Source organism: Macaca nemestrina, chromosome 15, assembly GCF_043159975.1.
Source record: "Macaca nemestrina isolate mMacNem1 chromosome 15, mMacNem.hap1, whole genome shotgun sequence".
Lineage (NCBI taxonomy): Eukaryota > Metazoa > Chordata > Mammalia > Primates > Cercopithecidae > Macaca > Macaca nemestrina.
The window spans coordinates 43,971,076-43,981,599 of NC_092139.1; the positions used below are offsets into that span (position 1 = coordinate 43,971,076).

The following is a 10,524-nucleotide window of genomic DNA, read 5'->3' on the forward strand; positions in this document are numbered from 1 at the left end:
ATACTGGAAGTTCCTGGGCCTGTGTTTTGTTGTTGCTGTTGTTGTTGTGCTTGTTTTGTTTTGTGATCATGCAGCCTTTCTCATGCCCATTAAAGGGTCAAACCTTGCAAAACTACAAAAGCAATGACTCTCATCACAGCTATTATAGGTATTTTAACAAAACAATAAAGAAATCATTTGAGGGGTAACCTTTCAGCACTTCTCAAGGTACAGAAGGGCTGTGGTTTGAATGTTTGTCCCCTCCAAAAGTAATGTTGAAATTTAATTGTAATGGTATTAAGGTGGGGGGGGGGGCATTTAAAAGTCCCTTAGGCCATGAGGCTCTGCTTTCACAGGTGGGATTACTGTTGATATAAAAGGGCAAGTTCGGCCCTCTTGATCGCTCTTTGCCCTTCTACCATATGATGGCTTTTGCCATGTTTTAACACTGAAAGAAGGCCCTCACCAGATGCTGGAACCTTCACGTTGGGCTTCTCAGCCTCTAGAAGTGTGAGCCAATAAATTTATGTTTATTATAAATTACCCAGTCTGCAGTAGTCTGTTAAAGCAGCATGAAACAGACTAAAACAAGAAGTAAATGGCTCTTTAGCAATACAAGTATCTAGGCCAACATCTAACCATTCCTTCTCTGGTAATAACCATTTTCCTTTCCTTTCGGTTTTACAAGTCTAATTTTACAGAATTATAAATCATTAGCAATAAGAGCGATGCTGAAGCATGTATTCTCAAAGACATTTAAGCCGTCGATAATTTTTTCTTGGAAGGTAAATGTCTTGGGCTTATTCTTAATTACTCAAGTGATTTAAAAATTTGGACATAATCATAACTGTCAAGGTAAAGATTATAGTGAACATATCCACTTGGAGTACTTCAGGGGAGTTAAAGTTGGAAAGTATCGTTCACCTATACTATACTATACTATACTATACTATACTATACTATACTATACTATACTATACACCTATACTATGAAGTTAGAGAACTGAGCAGAAAGAAAAACCTATCAATTACGTTAGTTTTGCTCATTGTTTAATCCTTGACCCTTCTTGAAATATCTGCCTAACCCCTATGAAATTGTCATAGCTCCCTGATGGTAGTTGACTAGTAATAAGATTCAGGTCACCCTCTATTACAGGCCAGAGAGACTGACTTTCAGTATAGTCTTAGTGATCGAATTTGCCAAATGCTGTAGAATATTCCAAAAACAAAAGTTGATATTCCTTGGTATAGATAGCACCCATCTATAAGATAAAGAAAATTAGACCTAACTCACACAATTGGTGTGAAGATCAAACAAGAAAATGTTGATAAAGTACCTGAGACGGCCGGGCGCGGTGGCTCAAGCCTGTAATCTCAGCACTTTGGGAGGCCAAGGCGGGCGGATCACGAGGTCGGGAGATCGAGACCATCCTGGCTAACACGGTGAAACCCCGTCTCCACTAAAAAATACAAAAAACTAGCCGAGCGAGGTGGCGGGCACCTATAGTCCCAGCTACTCGGGAGGCTGAGGCAGGAGAATGGCGTGAACCCGGGAGGCGGAGCTTGCAGTGAGCTGAGATCCGGCCCCTGCACTCCAGCCTGGGCGACAGAGCGAGACTCCGTCTCCGTTTGGCAATAGTCCTTTTGGACTTCCCAAAACTAGGAAACTTTTTGCTGAAAGCAGATTATTATTTGTTTAGTGGAGTACAATGTAGTCCTCTACTGATCAGAAATGGAGTAACCCATTTTATTCTCCTAAATACTATTTGGCTTATTAATGAGTTGCCCCTATTATGACATTTCTCATATTGTTTTATAGGGTTTTTTTTTTTTTGCACATATTTCTTTCATCTTGATTTCAAAATATAGAAAGGCAAAGACTACATTTTCTTCTTCAAATCTATGACACTGATTTTATTAGTGCTCTATTGTCACATAACAAATTATGCTGAAATTCATCAGCTTAAAACAACACACGTTTATTTTCTCAGAGTTTCTCAGAAGCAGCTTAGCTGCATAGTTTTGGCTCAGGGTCTCTCATGAGATTGCAGTCAAGCTGTTTGCTGGGGTGACTGTCATCATTTTTCATATTCTTGGCTGTGTCACATAATGTTCAACAGAGTCTCTCTCCTTCTCTCTCTCTAGCTCTCATTTAGATTCTATATGAGACAGAAATTCCAGAGCCAATTTGCTTTTGAGAAAACCCTCAAATTACCCCTAAAACACAGTCTGTATCTCTTCCAAGATATTGAACACAGTGGAAGGTCTGGTTAAAAGCTAGGGAGGGTAGTTGGCTTGGAATCAGAGGACATGTTCTATGAAAAATTATGTAATTTTAAATACAAGAATTATATTTAACTCAGCTACGCAGACACAGACACAGACACACACACACACACACACACACACACACACACGAGGCATTCAGAGACTGAGGAGGCTGAGAGAACAAAGTTTCCTATCTGACACTGACCACAGGACTCACTCTCAATTAGTGGATTAGCAGTTGCAATTTAAAATTTAAAAGATCGTTTATTTATTTTTGCCAAGTTGAACCTGAATACATGAAATACATTTATGATTCAACCCTGACATATTAATATTAAAATATAAAGAAGTTTTCAGATTCATCTGTAAGCACCAAAGTACTAGTTCTCTAAGATTTGGTCTTACCCTTTCTCTGCTCAGCATTTCTGAGCTTTGCTCTGCTTGCGGATTGATGCTAACCAAGCAGGTCTCAGAATTGTTCTAGTATTAGAGCCACTGGAAGTCAAAGTGCTTTTTGCAGAATACAATAGTGTTATGTTGTATTCCAATCACACAGATAATACTTTAACACAAAATTATGTTTGTTTAAGTTTGTATTGATTAGGGTCATTATATTTAATTAAATTTACACAGCATGAAAGGCAATAGTGTCCATGACCGCAAGTGTACAAATCCAAACACACACACACACACACACATTTGATTCATAGGTTTTTGAATCAAACCTATCCCTTAATATTGGTTTGTTGTATGATCATTTGTCTAGTTACCGGCCAGTCCTCTCTGGCAGATAATCAATAGCACCTGTCAAAAGTTTAAGACACATAATATTTTTTTAAGTATTGTAGAAAAACAACTTTAAGAAAAATTTCCTGGAGTTATTTTTCCCCAAACTGAAATACTGTTACATTTGTTACATTTTAGCAGAACCCCTTGTGTTGGCTTATAGAAGATAAACCTTTCATTGCAACCAAGGACACAATTGCAATCTATCCCATGAGCTGCATGAAAATCTAAAGGTCAAAAAATTCTGAATGTCTTTCTTCTGTTATCCTTGTTAAAAAATAATATAGCCTATCTGGAAATTTGGAGCTTGAGTCCTCTATGGTGAATAAGTGCTTCCCTTATTGTTATGCAATCTTGATTTTCTAAATTCTTTACCACTAGTTGTGTAAAGTTGGTCTTGATATAGGTACAGACATAAACACACCTTGGTTAAGAGTAAAGGAGTTTTGAATGAGCAGGCTTTTCTGACCAGAATATTGCTAGAATGTAAGCACTGTGAGTGCACAGGCCTCTGTGTATTTTGCTCACTGCTATTTCTCTAGAGACGTCCCTGGCACATAGTAAATGCTTAATAAATATTTGTTGAATGTTTTTATGGTTGAAACCATTGTTTATGTTCCATTGGCTTTTGCCGTATTTTATATATATATATACACACACACACCTCTGTATTAGTTTCCTAGGACAGCCATAACAACTTACCACAAACCTGGTGACTTTAAACAACAGAAATTTATTCTCTCATGGTTCTCGAGCTTGTAAGTCTGAAATCAAGGTATTAGCAAGGCCATACTCCCTCCAAGGCTATAGGGGACAATTTTTCCTTGTCTCTTCTAGTTTCTTCCTTTTTTCTGGTGAAAAGATACATATATTTAGAATTAGTCAGCCAGACTCAGTTTAGATGATCCCAATTTTGTTGGCAACATCCAAAGCATCGTAATCAGGAGCCAGACGAATATATGCCTTCTTCTCTCTATCAGGTCTAACCAGGGTGTTGACCTTGGCCACATCAATGTCACAGAGCTTTTCCACAGCCTGTCTGATCACAGCTTTAACATCCACAGTGAACACAGGTGTGCCGTTGTCTTCTGTCTTCTTCATGGCAGACTCAGTGGTTGGCAGGAACTTGATGATGACCTAGTGGCCAAGCTTGTTTCTCCTGGGGGTGCTTTTGAGGATGTTTGGGCTGCCTCTGAAATCACAGTGTCTTGTTGGGTGGGTGTCGTGCAGATCTTCTTCGTGTATGTGTGTGGCTGTGGACACCTTTCAGCACTGCCTTCTTGGCCTTCAAAGCCTTTGCTTTGGCCTTGGCTTTAGGAGGGGCAGGAGCTTCCTTTCTCATCTTTGGCGCCATCTTGTGAAAAGCTCTCTTCTAGTTTCTGATGTCTCCGGGCATCCCTTGGCTTGTAGCTGCACAACTCCAATCTCTGCCTCCATCTTCACATGGTCCTCCCCTATGTCTGTTTCTTCGCTTCTTTTTATAAGCACATTTGTCATTGGATTTGGGGCCCACCTGGTTAATCCAGGGTGGTTTAATCTTGAGATTCTTAGCTTAATTACACCGACAAAGACTCTTTTTCCAAATAAGATCACATTCACATTCACAAGTATCTGAAGTTGGAACTTGGACAAGTTTTTCGTGGCCACGATGCAACCCACAACAATGTCTAACCACAGATTTTAAGATTCTCTTCATTCAACAAACATTTGTTAAATGTCTATTATGTTCCAGGCACCAAATAGTAAGGACGTAGGCCACTGGCCTTCCTCAGCCAGATGACAACTTATCAAAGGTTTTTATTCTAAATCCTTCAGTAATAAAATAAAATATATTTTAAACTCACATAAAAGGATATCTTATCTACTCTGAATCCCTTCATATTAATTTTTCCATGAATTATAAAGAACAGTCTTCATTGTTAATTTTTCAATTGTCCTACTATTCATTTTTCAGATGTTATTAGCTCAATGTCATTTCTTTCAAAAAATGTCATGATGTGAAACCATTTTAATTAGTTTCAACATATTTTCTTTCACCACAAGTCAAAGTACAGGAGCCATAAACTTAGCAAGAACCCATTTATCCCTGTACCATTTTGTCATTAAGGTAACATCAATATCCCTCTGGCTGAGGTTAGCTATATCTTATCATGGCCTGGTTTCTCTGGAAAGCAGAGCCTGAAAACATATAGGTAGTTTATTTGGGAAATAATTCCAGGAAGCAGGAGTGTGAGATGCGGGGGTGGTTTGGAGGGGAACAGGGGATCAGGGAATCAAGAGGGAGAAACTGAACAGGAATACATTGCCAATTGAGCCCTCACAATGCAGGAACTGGTTTTTGCCCCCATAAGATTTCTGAATTTTTTTTTTTTCCCCCAGATGGAGTCTCACTCTGTCGTCCAGGCTGGAGTGCAGTCACTGCAACCTCCGCCTCCCCAGTTCAAGTGATTCTCCTGCCTCAGCCTCCCAAGTAGCTGGGACTACTGGTGTGTGCTACCATGCCCAGCTAATTTTTGCATTTTTAGTAGAGACGGGGTTTCACCATGTTGATCAGGCTGGTCTCGGACTCCTGACCTCGTGATCCGCCCACCTCGGCCTCCCAAAGGTGTGAGCCACCGCAACCGGTCTGAAGTCTTATGAAACATGTATTAGGATCAAAAGAGGGAAGCAGTTACCCACGTGTTGGCTTCCATCCCTTATTTGTCAAGGGTCCACACCACCACCCATCTGGGATACACAAGTGTACATGCTGAGCAGTTCCTAAGGGTATTTCCATCTTTCTTGTATTTCCCCAAAAAGGATGTGGCTGATCTGCTGTATCTCTCCAAAGTTGGTTAAGGCATGTCCTGAACTGGTCACTGTGGCAGCAGGTGGAGTAAGAAGTGGAGCCAAAAGGATTCACAGATGAGCATGAGAGGTTCCCACTGAGATTTCTGGATTTCTTTGCTCTTTCCTACTGCCAAGTGGGTTATCCTCAGCTTATGAGACTTTGCAGACTTGGAAGCAGTATAACACCATGAGTCAGACCACTGGACTTTGAAATCAAGAAACCAGACCTCTGATCTTGGAGAACTCACCCTTTGTGTGCTTCAACCTCCTAATTCATACAAAATGATAATGATAACCTCACTTACCTCATGGATTCACTGTGAGGATGAAATGAGAAATACCAGGAAAATGCATAGCCCTGGGCCTGTATTTTCTGACACCTGCTCTTGATACCAAGTGAGTATCTCACAATTCAACTCAATTCTGACACTGAATAGAGTTTGCACAGATTACACAGCTTAAGGAGCTCAATCCCATAAGACTTCCCCCACTTCAGATGCCAGCTGCAAGTTCTGGGTATCCCCAAGCCACCCACACCCCTGCCCAGCAGGCTACAAATTCAGGGCTTCCCACAACCTCTCAAATTCAATAATTCTCTAGAATTGAGAAAGGAGTTCGGCAGGACTGGTTTTGCAACGTACAGGTCACAAAGACTCCGCCGATTTAATGAGATGTAGTAAAGAAACCAACCAAAACCCACCAAAACAAAGATGGCGATGAAAGCAACCTCTGGCCATTCTCACTGCTCATAATACGCTTAGAATTAGAATGCATTAGCATGCTAAAAGACACTCCCACCAGCACCATGACAGTTTACAAATGCCATAGCAACATCTGGTAGCTACCCTGTATAGTCTAAAAGGGGGAAGAACCCTGATATGCTTTGGCTGTGTCCTCACTCAAATCTCATCTTGAATTGTAGTTCCCATAATCCCCATGTATTGTGGGAGGGACCTACTGGGAGGTAACTGAATCATGGGAGTGAGTTTTTCCCATGCTGTTCTTATGATAGTGAATAAGTCTCACATGATCTGATGGTTTTATAAAGGGCAGCTCCCCTGCCTTCTTGCCTGCCACCATGTAAGACATGCCTTTGCTCCTCCTCTGCCTTCTCTCATGATTGTGAGGCATCCCCAGCCTTGTGGAACTGTAAGTCCATTAAACCTCTTTTTCTTTATAAATTACTTAGTCTCAGGTATTTCTTCATAGCAGTATGAAAATGGGCTAATATAAACCCTTAGTTCCAGGAATTTCATATTCCTTTCCCAAGAACACATAAATAATCTACCCTTTGTTTAGCATATGATTAAGAAATGACCATAAAAACAGCCAACCAGCAGCCCTCTGGGCTGCTCTGCCTATGGAGTAGCCACCCTTTTATACCTTTACTTTTCTTTTCTTTTTTTTTTTTTTTTCTTTTTTTTTTTTTTAGTCGGAGTCTCTGTTGCCCAGGCTAGAATGCAATGGCATGATCTCGGCTCACTGCAACCTCTGCCTCTTGGGTTCAAGCAATTCTCCTGTCTCAGCCTCCCAAGTAGCTGGGACTACAGGTGCATGTTACCATGCCCAGCTAATTTTTATATTTTTAGTGGACACGGGGTTTTACCATAGTGGTCAGGCTGGTCTCAAACTCCTGACCTCAAGTGATCCGCCCACCTCGGCCTCCCAAAGTGCTGGAACAAAGGCACACACCACCACACCCAGCTAATTTTTGTATTTTTAGTGGAGACAGGGTTTCACCATATTGACCAGGCTGGTCTGGAACTCTTGACCTCAAGTGATCCACCCGCCTTGCTCTCCCAAAGTCCTGAGATTACAGGTGTGAGCCATTTCACCTGGCCTATTCTTTTACTTTCTTAGTAAACTTGCTTTCACTTTACTCTGTCGCCTCACTTTTGATTTCCTTGCTGCACGAAGGCAAGAACCCATGTGACCTCCCAGGCTGCACCCACTTGGGATTCACCCTGTGCAAGAATGACTCACAGGACTCAGGAAAACACTGTACTTACAATTACTGTTTTCCCATAAAGGATACAAATGAATAGCCAGATGAAAAAACACATATGACGGCAAGGTCTGGAAGGGTCTTGAGCACAGGATCTTCTGTCCCCATGGAGCCAGGGTCTGCCACTCTCCCGGTGCATCAGCGTGGGCACCAGCTGGGAAGCACTCCACACCTCAACATTCAGAGTTTTTACTGAAGTTTTATTATGCAGGCATGATTGGATTAGTCATTAGCCACATTAGCCTCAGTTTCTGGCCCCCCACCCTCAGCAGTCAGAGAGTGGGACTGAAGGTTCCAACCCTCTCACCACGTGGTTGATTTTCCTGGCTACCACCCCCTATCCTGAAGCTCTCTAGGGGCTCTGCCTAAAGTTACCTTATTAGCATATACTTGGATATAGCAAAAAGCAGCTCATTATGAATAACAAAAGACACTCCTGTCATTAAGGAAATTCCAAGGGTTTCTGAAACTCTGTGGTGGAATCACGGGCAAAGACCAAATACTTTTTTTTTGTTTGTTTATTTTTGAGATGGAGTTTCAAAACTTGTCACCCAGGCTGGAGTGCAATGGCGGGAACTTGGCTCACTGCACCCTCCACCTCCTGGGTTCAAGTGATTCTCCTACCTCAGCCTCCCAAGTAGCCTAAATACATTTTTTGATTATTCACAGGACAACACATAGGGAGTGCTCATTGAACACTGATGATTGTTATTCTCAAGGTGTGGAAGCTGTGTCATAGACCACCATCATCACAACCACCCCTGTAGCAAACATCTCTGCTGTGTTAACTTTTGAATTAAAAAAAGTAAATCTTAATTTAAAAAAAAAAGAATTTTCAGGCCAGGTGCAGTGGCTCACGTCTGTAATCCCAGTACTCTGGGAGACCTAGTGGGGCAGATCACCTGAGGCCAAGAGTTTGAGACCAGTCTGGCCAACATGGTGAAACCCCATCTCTACTAAAAATACAAAAAATTATCTAGGCGTGGTGGTGAGTGCCTGTAATCCCTGCTACTTTGGGGGCTGAGACAGGAGAATCACTTGAACCGGGAAGCAGAGGGTTACAGTGAGCCGAGATCAAGCGTCTCTGTTCTAGCCTGGGTGACAGAGCAAGACTCCATCTCAAAAAAAAAAAAAAGGAAAAAAATTTCAGAACAAAAGATTTGGAAATGTTACAGATCACAAACTCTTTGGTTTCCCATGTAATAAAATTTAATAACGGGCCAAGTAGTTTTCCCAGTCAAGGCTTTTATCTTGGAGCTTGTGCTCAAGCTCAAGGAAGACAGCGGAGGTACAAGCACTCCCTGAAAAAGCTGGTAGGGGCATTTTTATTAGGCGCAGCACGGGAATTAACATCAGGCGTAGGGTATGCAGGCTGGGCTGGGCAAAGCACGTGAGGAGTAGATTATTCAGGTAGCATATCTGGTTGCAATGTTTACCTTGAGTAATGGAACACCTGGTGGTCTGGCTGGCAGCAACAAGGCTGTAAATCAGTTGTTCAGCATTCCTTCCCAAGGTGGGACAGTCCACAACCGTGGTTTAATATTTAGATTTCCAAAGCAGTTCCTGGAATTCTTTACATAAAAGGCATGGTTACGTGTCATGAAAGCATGGAAGAATGGCTATTTTCTTTGTGTGACTAAAGCCTTGGGATTCGTGGGCATATCACCAGCAAAGTGGTGTATCACCAACGAGTGGTGTGGGTTTTGTGATCAGTGGAACTAGAGAAAAAGAAAAAAAATATGTGAAGGAGGATCTGAGTCCCATTCCTATTCTATCTCAGAAATAGTTAAGGCAGTACCAGCTCAAGTTAATTTCCTTTGACAAAATGTAGGAAGCAACTATATTCTACCAATGCTTAAAACAAAAAATAAAAACAATTATTTTTTCAGAATGTCCTAAATTAAGGCACTGAACTGAGGAAGCTTGGATTACCTACAAGTACAATGAACAGTTCTTGTTCTTGAGGAGTTAAAATTGTAGGCAGGGAGAAGTGACATTAACATGGCACTAAGTAGAATGAAGGATAAATAAGGGGGTAAAAGAGCAAGTGAAGCAATATTGCAAGGCAGCTCTTGAGTATATTAATAAATGAATTCTACAAGCAATAAATGCCAGTGAATAATGACTCCAGATTTGGGAAATTAAGAAAGTGTTTACAGGAAGTTTCAGTGCCAAGGTTGGTCGGATTGAAACCTTTGTTAGGACGAGAGGACATTGCAAGAAGCAGAAGTCCAGGAGCAAAATCTAAAGACAGGAAAGACAACGTGTGGTCCTGGGACGATTAGTTCACACTTGTTAGTGTTTTGGGTTTAAAATGAGCAACATGAAGCTAGCAATAGCAATATCAAAATTCTAAAGAATCTCATGTTTATTCATGATCTTTTCACTATGAGTAGACTGTGTTGATCTGTTAGCGAGTTTATTGTTTCAAAGGAGGAAAAGATATTGAGGTCAGTTGTAGAAATGGAATGTTTGAAGTCAATGAATTCAAGGAAATATATTCAGGTCACCAGTACCTTGTAGAGAAATAGATAAAATGAAGAGGGTAAAAGTGCAAATTATTTACATTCTTGAAACCACAAAAGTGAACTGAGCCAAGAACACAGCTGGAATGTGACCCAGTGGGGTAGGAAGTCCCACAGAGCCTGAACGCATGC

At 41.2% G+C, this 10,524-nt stretch overlaps 1 long non-coding RNA gene across 1 annotated transcript in view; it reads right to left on the reverse strand.

Annotated features, from left to right (window-relative positions):
- The window catches only part of LOC105481522 (uncharacterized), a 30,867-nt gene extending 24,277 nt beyond the window's left edge, over positions 1-6,590 (reverse strand). The window contains exon 1 of the long non-coding RNA XR_987008.2: positions 6,168-6,590. This is a non-coding gene — a long non-coding RNA (uncharacterized lncRNA). The remainder of the gene's footprint in view (positions 1-6,167) is intronic.
- Between the last annotated feature and the right edge of the window lie 3,934 nt (positions 6,591-10,524).